This window comes from Chelon labrosus (genome assembly GCF_963514085.1).
Source record: "Chelon labrosus genome assembly, chromosome: 21".
In the NCBI taxonomy this organism is placed as follows: domain Eukaryota; kingdom Metazoa; phylum Chordata; class Actinopteri; order Mugiliformes; family Mugilidae; genus Chelon; species Chelon labrosus.
Window position 1 is genome coordinate 5,685,049 of NC_140354.1, and position 11,725 is coordinate 5,696,773.

The following is an 11,725-nucleotide window of genomic DNA, read 5'->3' on the forward strand; positions in this document are numbered from 1 at the left end:
GGAAACGGTCACAGAGAAACACAACTCAGATCTGAGAAGCTGTACGACACTGTGGATAGCTCTTTTGCTCTGATTTGTGTTGAACGTGTTTGTGTTGACTGCAATCGCACACTTCTATTCACATGCCAGTGTCTCTGATAAACTTTTGATTAACTATATATTCCGATCAGGCATAGCATTATGACCACCTTCCTCATATTGTGTAGGTCTCCCTTGTGCCTCCAAAACAGTTGTGACTTACCAGAGAATGGACATGGGCCTTCTGAGGGTGTCCTGTGGTGTCTGGCAACAGAATGTTGTTAGTGGGGGCCTTTGGGTCCTATGGGTTGAGGCTAGGGGCCTCTGTGGATCATCCCACAGATACATGATCAGTTTGGGATGTAGTGAATTTGGAGGCCAGGTCAACACCTTGTGCTGTTCTCCATGTTTTTTTAGTTGTTCCTAATGCGTTTTTGAGTGTGTGCCTGTGTCAGGCTGCATCCTGCTGGGGATGGCTGCTGCCATCAAGGAGTGTCATTGCTATGAGGTGGGGGTGCCTGGTCTGGTCTAGGTGGGTGGTACATGTCTAAGTAAGCACATGAATGCCATGTTTCCCAGCAGAACATTGCATTGTCAATGTTATTTACTTCTCCCGTCACTGGTTTTAATGTTGTGGCTGATCGGTGTATCGACATATCTTAATGTAACGTATCAAAATCTCACCCACCAGTGGATTCCTTCCTGTTTTCTGTCAGACTGTGTCTAAGAATCAGTGTATGATCAAACTGACTATAATTGCTTGTCACTTAGTGCCACCCTTATCGAGTACCACCTGAAAAACTCTGCGTATGAACACAGGCTGCGAGAACTGGATTTTTTTTCCTTACATGTTTTATGAATAAAACTGTGTTTACATGAGTGAGTTCTTAATAGAAACATGTACCTCCTCCCGAGGCTCCTCTGCCGTTATTTGCTCTGGTGTCAAAGGGCTGCAGGAGACATCAAATCAGAAAAGCCCTCGGATGGTTTGGAATTGATTTGTTCCACCACACGAACGCTTTCATAAAAACTCAGGAGACCGGAGTCATTTGGAAAATCTCATTGTATTTATATGCAAACTAGCGAATGGCCGTTGCAGAGAAACAAAACTGGATGCATTTTTTTTGGGGGTTTTTTCGGAAAAGAGGGAATGTTTCCTTTTAGAGGAAGGAGCTCGCTAATAAAAACAAACATTGTCTCTGTTATTAACCCAGTGGAAGTCTCAAATTGACAGGAAATTAAAGAAACGTTAATATCATTTCTAACCATCTAACCATTCATTCCCTTGGCTGACCCGAGTTACCAAAATGAATTGCTCGCCCTGACAACATTCATCATTCGCTGAGTCCCTGTCCCTGAATGTTAGCAGACTGAGCCAAGCAGCCATTCACTGACACAAAGTAATGACTACTATTATGATGATAATTTCATACCGTCTTTGCGGGGAAATGAATCTGAAATCTGCAAACTGTATGACAACTGCAAGTCTTTTTCCTTTCAGCTTGCGTTGTTGGCGTTTTTTGGAAAGACAATTAACACAGTGGAAAGCGCCTCTAAGCGTGCGTCTCACACATCAATTCTCTTTTGAACTTTTTCAGCTTTCTTCCGTTTGCAGCTATCATACAAAAGGACACATGTCAGTGAATAACAAAGGTATAATGTCAGGAACATTATTGCAAAAAAGGGTCATTTGTGGTACAGCGGTTAAAGAGCCACTGTAAAAAATAATAATAATAATAAAGGAACAAACAAAAGCATGGTCAGCTTTCGGTGGCACCATCTCCATATCTACTGACATTTACGGGGCCGAATGGAAATGGCTGCGGATGGGAAGCGATACCTAATAACTTTACGTTAACATTTTTACTGCCAGAGTGGATGTCCTTTGGGTAATGTGCTTGACTTTTAAGTTCAGAAGCACAGCCGAGGAGGATGTCCACCAAGGGTTCGCGGGCTAATAAAAGGAGGTCGGGGAGGGTGGGGGTTGTTGGGGATGTTTGGAATATCACCAAATGTCTTATTTCTAAAATCTCAGAAGCACGCTTTGTGTCATTTTGCATGTCATCTCTTCTTCGCTCTGTTTTTTTTTTCCTAGTCACCGGCTGCATCCGTTACTCTGAAAGGTCTGTGCAGATGAAACGCTTTGCTGAAAAATATCAGCTCTATAAAAAGAGTCTGGCTTTAAACACACTGGAGCTCATGAATAATAAAGCTTCATTATTACCATCAGCTTTCCTTTGAAGACCAAATACGAGCCTTTGTAAACACTTAAATCATCAGAAAATGGTTAGATCTTAATATCGTAATAGTTTTTTATGAATCAGTAGGACGCATAAATTAGATTTCCCTGAAAAGACGTTCTCTGCGTCTGTATCACTTCACAGCCTCTCACAGCTGGACAAAAATGAAGGCACTGAGGGTCAACTCCTGGCAGACTTTTGGCCCCTCTAAACAAGGCCTGTGGTGACTTACTGGCAAACTTTCTCTTGCTGTGAAGGTCTAAAAAATGTTTTAATCGGAACAAACTGGTAATTGGCTCAGGGACAGTGCTGGTGAAGCCACTGAAAAGCGGAGTGATTATTGGTGAAGGGTCAGGCAGTTCAAATAAGACTCAAAGCGGTGGATTAGACTAAATCCTGCCTTTATTCCCTCATCTAGCAGCCTCACCATTGTGTTTTTCCTCCAACAGAAGGGCATCCCCGGCACATTGAATTATTTCTGCAGTAGTTTTCATTACAAAACCATTATTATACATTAATATTTTAGATTTGGGTCGTGTTAAATCTTAATTATGAGCTATATTAGGCTTCAACTCTTCTCCAGTCAACATGCTACCGTGATATGTTTTGAGGCTAGTGTGTTAAAATGTGTCTGACATCAATAAGGAACACGTACAAGAAGCTGATCCAAAGATTATAGAGTCTTTTATCAACTGGAAATGTATTATCATACGTGGAATAGACTAACATAACAGCATACAGTTGTTATACGTGACCTTTGAAGGGATCTAACCTGAAACATGAACACTGAGCAGAGCCATCCAGGCATGTACAGGCTTGTGGATTATGTATTCAGCGGTAAAATGCAAGCTGTTTCTAAATTCTAAACTGCACTTGTGACATTCCACGTTTTTCATTCAAGAAATCTGGTGCCATGAAAGGTCCGTTTACAGACGTTATTTTTTTCTTTTTCCAAGAGAGTCAAAAAAAAAGAAAAGAAAACGCAGCTGTTGTGACATTTCTAAAGTATTTTCACCCGTACTTTAGAGTGAAAAGTGGAGAGGTGACTGGAAATGAAGGTTGAGTTGGAAGGAATGTCGCACGGTAAAGGTCCCCTGTCAGATTTGAGACGGGGGGGACGCTGTGATTACATGGTGTTGTAAGATCCCATAGGCTAGCGTGGCTCTGCGGTGTTGTTGGTTCGTTGAGCAGCTGTGATTTTGGGCCGTACGAATAAATGTTACTTGGCTTGACAGGCCCGGAACATTTTTCTCTCTTATTCCACATGTCCGTTGTTACCCTTTGTTTTACAGTTTGGGGGCATTTTTCCCACCTCACAACATGTGAAGCAAGGTATTTGCGTGACTTGTGACAGTCTACAAAGCCGGGCTATAAAAGCTTCATGATGATGAATACAAGTATAACCACAATATGTCTCAGCTCTTTTTATTTTATTTTCTGTTTATGTGAGTTGTCATAGGACAGGTGGGGAGCTATCTTCTGGGGATCGCGGGACCAATCTGTTCACCGGTGGATAAACAAATGAGGTAATACAACTGGGATTGAAGACTGGACAGAAGACAGATGGTGCAATGGCTAATTGTATGACATCTTACTTTGTGTAACTGTTTGTATACCAGACAGAGGTTCGCAAATCACCCATAATCCAACCCAGGGAATACAAAAGTGACTGATTTGCATAAAAAAGTAGGAATAAAAAAAATCAGTAATCAAATAAAACGCCTTTTTATTATGAATAAATCCTCATTTTGTCCAGTTAGTGAATATCTTGTGACAAAATTAGACTGCGGCTTATGTAAGTGTGCTGGGCTGTAATTACAGGAATTAAGGCTGTTTATGAAATCGGAGACTTTGAAGTAAAATTCACCCGTTTAGTATCCCAGGTAATGACTGAAACCCCTCTGGATTACGCGGAAAGTGAGAGATGAAGCAGGGGAGTCTCGGAGTGGGCTCGCTCATTAATCTTTCTAAAAATGCTGAAGGCAGGACTTGACATGGTTGTACAGTGGGTGGAACCTTGGGGTTCACGTCAGCCCAGAGATGGTTGTGTGACCAGAGGCGCTGTGTTGGGTTTTGCTCTTCTCAAGCAGAATAGCAACAAAAAAAAAAAAAAAAAAATGGACATGCTGTCTGCAGGTCTCCCATAGTGCTCTACTGGTTGTTATGGTTGACTTGTCTCATTCCTGGAAGGTGCAAAACTTCACCTTTTGGGGGAGTCGTCATTCTATCAGCGGGAGAGGATGGCAACACTTTTGGCAAGGCATCCGACATTCTCTCAGAGCGGAGAGCAGCAGGAGGTTGATGAATGTAGAGGAAAAACAAGTCCTCATTGTTATGCAAGAGGACTGAATTATAGTTGTTATAGGTGCGGCGTTCGCTTGATTCAAGCTGTGATTTTAAATATTCATTTGATTTGGAACTATCTTGCGTTAACTTGAAGGACTATTCTTTGTGGATTGTCGGTATCAGTGTTGTCACACAATACACTATGAAAACAAATATGATATCACTCATACGCTTGTTATTCAGGTTGTATTCACAGATTCTTTTTAACTACTTTCGCTGCAAAATTGAAAATCAAGGCAGTGTTCATCTCCAGGGAGCATAGTCATCTGGGATTTAAGAAGATATTTCTTGTTTTGCCCTGTTGCCACAGGATCCTGCAGAAAGTCTTTGAAGTGAACTGCGATACTCGTCACAATTATTCTCTATATCAGTGCTGTGAGATGCAGCAAAGGGAAAGATGCTTCAGGTTTTTTCAGATTTCTCTATTTTCTTGCTTTGAAATAAATGAAGAAAACCCGATATTCAAACATATCAGAACAAAAGGTACAAAAAGGAGCAAGGAGACTAAAAGATGGATGTGTGTGGTAACCGGAGCCGAGTCAGGTTGTCGGTCAGGAGGCGGGGAGAGGTGAGGGGCGGCCTGATGAGACAAGGAGCAGCAGCTGAGTCCCATTAAGCCTCCGTATCTGTCCCCCGTCCCCGCGCACGCTTCCAACCTGTTCCCACTGCCTCGCCATATGGTGGCTTCATCTTTCGCTGTATGGGCTTTATTTTATGAAACTAATCTTTTTTTTCCACTGTTCATTTTCTTCCCAGGTGCGGGAGGGCCTCAGCGGGAGCTGTTTCCAAAAACTTCTCCATTGTGACAGGACTCGCCATCCCCTGCAGGACGAGCGGCCCCTTTTGTTTCCCATTTTATTGTTCTGATTTTTGTTTCAGAATTGCTCCGTCATCCATTTTCCTCAGCCTGCTGGTAAATGAATGAACTTCTCTGGCTCTATTCCTTTGGTTTCGTGAAATAAAAGAGGAAGGAGAGTGAAAAGAAAACATATTGCCTGAAAAATGACCCTCTGTTATCTTGGGTTTGTTGCTGCATGCCTCTTCTCAGCGGCATCAATAGTCCTTCTGGTCTTGGCCAGGGTTGCGGACACGGAAGAAGGTGGAGAAGACGAAGGCCAAGCTGAGCAGCTGACTATTAACAGCTCCACTGGACATGACTATAAACTAAATTTAGTTGCGAAAAGGAAAATTTGTTGATTTAAGAAGCTTCACTGCACCAAAATCCATTAGAATTTTATAAAAAGCTTGTATCTGTAAATATGAACATACCAGTATACACTGATCAGGCATAACATTATGACCACTGACAGGTGAAGTAAATAACGCTGACCATCTTGTGACAAGCCAATGTTCTGCTGGGAAACTTTTGGACCTAGTACTCGTGTGGTTATGTTACTTAGACATGTACCCCCCACCCCATAGCAATGACACTCCTTGATGGCAGCAGCCATCCTCAGCAGGATGCAGCCTGACGCAGGCACACACACAAGAACATGAAAAACAGCACAAGGTGTTGACCTGGCCTCCGAATTCACTAGATCCAAACTGATCAAGTATCTGTGGGATGATCCACAGAGGCCCCTCCCCTCAGACCATTGGACCCAAAGGTCCCCACTAACAACATTCTGTTACCAGACACCACAGGACACCCTCAGAAGGCCCATGTCCATTCTCTGATGAGTCACAACTGTTTTGGAGGCACAAGGGAGACCTACACAATATTAGGAAGGTGGTCATAATGTTACGCCTGATCGGTGTATGTTGACAGGACATGATATGTGATGTTGGACTAAAACTGGAAAGCATGAAAACTCAGAATCAAAGTCAGAAAAAAAACATCAAAATGTTATCTTTAACGTTTGATACGTTCTCTTCTCCAAGATTTTATTTAGAGGTGTTCCACCACCGCCCACTGTCTGTTTCATATTTTCCTGAGCGGCGAGATGCTCCTCCATTTTCTTTGTGTGGGAGAATAGTGCCCATCAGCTTCACTGTCAAAAGTTTTCAGTGCTTAGGAGGCTTAATGTCTGCTTTGAGCAGTGGGGGTTCTGTGCGGCATCATTATGTAGTCTGGCTTTGCGACATAATCTCCTGCATCACCGTCTGTGTTTTTCTTTTGGTGAATGTGTTACCCACCTGGAACCAGGTGCTTCTTGGAGCGGCAGGAACGGTAATTTAGTCAAACCATGGCACAGCTAAAGGAACCTGTTCAGATGCTATCATTAGGAACTTTGTGGTTTTAGGGGTGTTTATGTGCTGACTTTATTTCTTGGTGACCAGGAGTCGGGCAAAGTGACGTCCCGTGGTCTTGTCATCAGGTGGTTGCTAAGCAACCAGTGGAGGGCTGCAAAGAAGTCTTGGACAAATTGTTCTTCACAGAGAAATTCAGAATGGGGAAATCCTTACAAGCCACAACCAGATGCTTTAAATTGAAAGAAATACATACAACCTGTTAATCAGTCAGCTTTACACCTTTAGAGCTACCAGTCTTTCTCTTTACCCTAACCCAGACTTATCATAATAATAAATGCACAACTTTATAACAGTAATTATGTTTGGTGATTTATAATGCCGAAATGTCTGAAAAGCAAGCAAGCCTTTAACGTCAACTAAAATCAGATTAAAGATTGAACCAGACTGTAAAATGATGCCAAGTATTTCTAACTCTGACATGACCAGCTTTCTATTTATACGTCGCTTTGAGTTGTTTGATGCCGTGAATGTTCCCTGGTCCTTAACGTATGCTCAGTCATGTGGTGTGAATGCAGCAGAAGCCAGACTAATGGCTCTACGGCTCTAGCCTCATGACATGAGACGAGAGAGTGGCACAGCCTCATTAGAAGAAGTAGAGTGACTAAGCCAATTTCCTAAAGCGTGGCTGAACTATTCAAAAGCTTCAGAGGACTCAGCCATCGCTACAAGAGCTCCCCTTTGTCCAACCACCCAGACTTAGTGAATGTAATAATTCCAACACTTACCTGTGTGTGCACACCGATCAGGCATAACATTATGACTGAGCGCACAAACTGCAGCTTGTGGGGTGTTCCCGGTCTGAAGTGGTCAGTATCTATCGAAAGTGGTCCAAGGAAGGAAGGCAGCCAAGGCTCATTGATGCACTTGGGGAGAGAAGGCTCAACAGACGAGTTACCTCACGTTCCTGAAGAAGTTAATGCTGGTTCTGATCGAAAGGTGTCAGAATATACAATGCATTGCAGTTTGTTGCGTATGGGGCTGCCCATGCTGATCCCTGTCCACCGCCGAAAGCGCCACACGGGTGGCCGGGAGCACATGACGCCATGATGAACTGTGGGAGAGAGGCAACCTGGTGGGGGCATTGTGATGCTTTGGGCAATGTTCTGCTGGGAAACCTTGGGTCCTGCCATCCATGTGGATGTTACTTTGACACGTACCATCTACCTAAGCATTGTCGCGACACACTTTCATGGTAATGGTATTCCCTGATGGCCCTGCCACAAAGCAAAAACGGTTCAGGAATGGTTTGAGGTGTTGACTTGGCCTCCAAATTCTCCAGATCTCAATCCGAAAGAGCATCTGTGGGATGGCTGATCTATGGAGGCTGCACCTCGCAACTTACAGGACTTAAAGGATCTGCTGCTAACATCTTGGTGCCAGATACCACAGAACACCTTCAGGGATCTAGTGGAGTCCATGCCTCGACGGGTCAGGGCTGCTTTGACAGCAACACAGTATTAGGAAGATGGTCATAATGTTATTCCTTGTTGGTGTATGCTTTGCTTGTCAAATAGTAGTATATATTTGATACAGAAAAGAGCAGAAATGTCAGCCCCTTCCCTGAATGCTGTATTTTTTCATCTGATTTATTCCCAAGCTTGCATTTTAGTTTCACCACTGTATTATAATATTTCAAAAGGCTTTCCACCCTTTATGTGATTTTCCTGGCTATTCTTCAGTCATACCAACCTCTGTTAGGCCGTCTGTCTAACCCCATCACCACCATTTCTCACATGCTGTGAATGAAAATTACGCCAGATAATTTCCTTGATAAAGTCTAAAACTAAAACTAATGGAACCTAATAGTGAAAAATCACCATTGTCCAGGCAGCCAAAATGATATGATCTCTCAACACCACAATAACCGTACAGGTCACTCTGTCCTTCTCTTTTTCTGCCATCCAGATAAACTGAGACTCTCACACATAGCAGTGAAACATAAAGTGCCTCCAGAGACTTTATCAATAAGTATGTAATTCTCTTTTAGGAAGTTTTATATGGATAGTTTTCCAGGGATTAGTTTTTTTTAATACCTGGTTTTGATGCTTTAATTCTCTTTATCGCCGTCCCTTTGGGTTGTTTTGATTCCTTTTCTTTATATAACGTAACAGCCCTGCACCTTTTGCCCGTACTGTCTCAAAAAGGGATTTCTATTTCAGGAATAACCTTGGTTACATGAAGGTGAGATAAAAAAAAAGTTTGACAAAAGCAACAAAGTTTGAAATCTTCCACAGCATTCACAGTTGGAGATTTGTTTGCAGCATACTCACAATGCTTCATCTTAAAGTCAGATCACTCTTTATAATCAGTGTTTCTGACTTGCTGTGTGACCATAAATGATTCTTGCCACTTTGACTACAAGGCGGCAGGAGTCGGCTGATCCGATAACCTGATCTCCCTGTGAAAATGTTCTCCGTTGGACCTGAGACATGATGAAAAACTCTGTGATATAATTTCCTGTTCTTTTATTCGGTTTGGTGTATGCAGCAGGTGCAGGGACTTATCTCTCCGCCGATTCTCAAGGTTTACTGCAGGCCGCCTTTCAAGAGGAGTCTGAATAATTATTCATTTGAGTGGTCTGCTGCGACATTGTGACCGTTTCACGTGAGGCATCAGAATCCCTGCATTATATTCCTAAGTAATGGTTTATGTTGTGGTCCATCTGCTCCGCCATATGACACAATATATATTAGTGGAACTTAAACAAAGCAATGCTGCTGCTGGAGGAAGTCTCTTTTTGCTCCATGCAATAATCATAACTATAGGGATGGAAAAGTCCTTCTGTCTGACGATTAGTCAGTCACTTTGGTCCTGGCAGAAGAAACCAAAACAAACTATATAACAGAAGAGCTGCTTTCATTTCATGCAAAACTGCAGAATTTACTCAACCTGTATTACATACTAATTTGGAAATAATGTAAACATTATGAACTAGATCGTGGACATACCTGCAAACGCTGTCATCGATCAGATCGCCAATACATCATCCACAGTAGGCTCACATCACCACACATCACCGGGGGAAAACATTTCTGTTTGCTACATGGACGGCAACAGTGTGAACTTTTTAAACAAACCAGAGCTGCTGTGTGGTTTGTTGCAGCAACAGTAAATACCAAAATGTTGAACTTTCGGCTTTGGACACAGTTGGGATGGAATTTTTTGACAAGAAGGCAGAGAGGGGTGCGCTAATGAGCGGTCCGGTCGCCACTAAGGTGTGTTGGCAGCTGTCAGTGTGTGAAACGAGTCACTTGGGCTTTACCTTGTTAGGTTAACATAGCTTACAGTGGTGGAACAACAACCAGGATTTAATATTAGCACGGGTAGCATGATGTCAGTAGCACGGATGATTGTCAGACAAAACATTTTGCAGGAGCAGGACAGTGGCAGAGAACCTTTTCGTGGTCATCTGCTTTGCAGAGTCATGGTAATATTACGAAAATCCAAGGCATCCAGTAACCATGGCTATATAAAGAATAGGTTATAGTGATGCCTGGGTTCTTTGAGGGAGCTCAGGCTAGACTTGTTAAGGGCGAATGTACACCGATCAGCCACAATATTGAAACCACTGTCAGGGGAAGTAAATAACATTGACCATCTTATGACAATACAATGTTCTGCTGAGAAACGTTTGGACCTGGCATTCATGTGGACGTTACTTAGAGACCCACCTTGACCAGACCAAGCACCCCCACCCCATAGCAGTGACACTCCTTGATGCAGCCTGACACAGGCACACACACACAAATACGGTTCAGGGACTACTCAAAAAACATGAAAAACAGCAAAAGGTGTTGATCCCAAATTGATCAAATATCTGTGGGATGATCCACAGAGGCCCCTCCCCTCAACCCATAGGAGCCCACTAACAACATTCTGTTACCAGACACCACAGGACACCCTCAGAAGGCCCATGTCCATTCTCTGATGAGTCACAACTGTTTTGGAGGCACAAGGGAGACCTACACAATATTAGGTAGGTGGTCGTAATGTTCTGATCGGTGTATAGTCCATAACACGGTCAGGTCAGTTGTCAGAGCACAGTGGACATTTATATCAACCTTTGTACTATTACATTTATTGCAAAGCTGAGGAAAGATGTGTTTTCTAATCCACAGACGGTAATAAATGTCATTTCAAAAGTAACAGTAAAAACAAGGGAGCAGTATCTTTGGTCACTTCCACCAAATCAGTTTTTCAGTAGCGACGAACCAGCGCAGTGCTTCTGCTGCTTTCCTCTTAAATCATGTTTGTGTTAAATTGACTGTGTCGGGAGGGAAAAAAAGTATTCGCTGCAATCCGTGAGGAACAATTGGCTAGTGTTTCTCAACAGGAGACAAAATTTGAGAGGGAATTAATGAAAACAATAAAATTACTAATGAAGAAATAATGTTGACCTCCGCTAAGAGAGGGCCTGTGTTCGTCTGGTTGGATGAATGATCAGTTTATTGTCGGTTTGCTCCAATGGACTTGATGGCACACATTCAGTAAATCTAATCTATTTCCACTCCTGGTAAATCAGCCGTTAATGTCACATGTGGTCTAATTAATCTTTACATTCAGATTTTTTAAAATGTGGCCTCTACTTTGGGAGTATATGAAAGTTTATGTTCGTAACCGTGAGCTTGTCTGCCCTACCAGCCTCTCAGACTGCATCCATCTATCACATTAACTGTTACTGACAATCACTGTCAACGCAGCAGCTTAACAATCCTCATGAGATTTGTGGCTCTGTTGTTTCGGCTATAAGACCGAAGAGCGGTTCACGTTCACAGCGAAGAACTGGATCATTATGGAGTGAGGTCAGTCTGAAAGTCATGGGAATAACATGTCTCGGTTCTGAACGGGGGACAACTTACTTTTAATGA